Here is a 1,588-nt window from a genome sequence, read left to right as displayed (position 1 = left end):
ACTGAAGGAATTAATTTAAATTTAAAAATTAGGGCTCTATTATTTAACCTTTTAATTTTAAAATTAAAATTTAAAATTGAAACTATCCACAAGAGATTTAAATTTATAATTAGGGCCTTGCAAAAAAGAACCACTTAATTTTAAATTATAAATTAGCTCTAAGATTGAAATTTGGAAATTGAAAAATTAGGAAATGCACAAGATTAATTTAAATTTAGAAATTAGGGTTTGTTTAATTAACCACTTAATTTTAAAATTTAAATTTGAGATTGTCCACAAGAAATTAAATTCAAAATTAGGGTCTTGTTGAAAGAATCACTTAATTTTTAAAATAGATCTAAGATTGGAATTTGGAAATGAAAATTTGAGAAATGCACAAAGTTAATTTAAATTTTAAAATTAGGGTTTGTTTAACTAACCACTTAATTTTATAATTTAAATTTGATCTAAAATTGTAATTTTGAATTTAAATTAAAATTAGAAACTAAATTTGAAGAGGGAAATTCAAAATTTAAACAACCCACAAGCGCAATTTTTTAAAATTTTAAAAATTAGGGTTTTTGAAGTTAACCACTTAATTTTAGAAATTAATTGTGAAATTTGTCTTGTAGATGAAATTTTGAATTATGAAATTGAAAAAGTGTTGAGATCTGAAATAATTTATCCAAATTAAACAATTGACAAGATCAATTTTGAAATTAAAAAAATTAGGGTTTAATGAAATCAACCTCTAAATCTTTAAAATTTGCAAGGGAATCAAACTTGCAAATGAAAATTTGAATTTTAAATTGCATACACTTAGATCTGAAAATAAAAATCAGAATTAATGGTGTAAGACATTGGGTTCACCAAAATGTAAAGTGGAAAATTGAACCCTAGTGATTCCCCACCTAGGAGAGAGAAAGGAAATTACTAGGATGATTTTCACTTGGGAGATACTGTACATTCAAAAGAGGGGTTGAATTCAGTAGATCCAAACCCTAGAGTGAATAAGGATCTGAATACTAAGTGATTTCAAGGGTGCAATGCAATTTATCCTCTTTTGCTAGTAGAAGAGTTGACTTGTTGACTATACAGAAAATGAAGACAAAATGGGTGAAATAAGGAGCTACCGATTCGGGATAACCCTATAACTTTGGATCTAAGGTATTTAGAATAATACAGATCTGCCTTGCAAATTTGGAGAAAATTCGTAGGGGTCCTCCAAAAAATTCGCATGTCAAAAAGGGTTTTTCCGTCTCTGCAAATGAAGCATAAATCTACAATTACAGTCGCGCACCTGCAAACTACACACAAAAAAGAAGGGAAGAAGGGTTGTGGATAGGGGTTTGCCTTAGTCAAACCTTGATAATGTAAATAATGGAAATGCATATCTTGTACATCTGCAATTTTCTGGTGATGGTTTCTTTGCTTCTTGAATGTAATCACAAGTGTTGCATGAAATGGCATGTAACATGACAAAACCCTAACCTTCACACATTCTTACAAATGAATTTTGTAATGTTGCTCCAATGGATGAATGAAGAAGACATATGAAGAAGAAGACTACATGGATGCTTGAAGACTTGAAGACTTGAACGCTTGATGA

The sequence above is a fragment of the Cryptomeria japonica genome, chromosome 7 (genome assembly GCF_030272615.1).
Source record: "Cryptomeria japonica chromosome 7, Sugi_1.0, whole genome shotgun sequence".
Classification (NCBI taxonomy): Eukaryota; Viridiplantae; Streptophyta; class Pinopsida; order Cupressales; family Cupressaceae; genus Cryptomeria; species Cryptomeria japonica.
The sequence above is the reverse complement of the archived record's forward strand: the minus strand, read 5'-3'. Positions refer to the sequence as shown.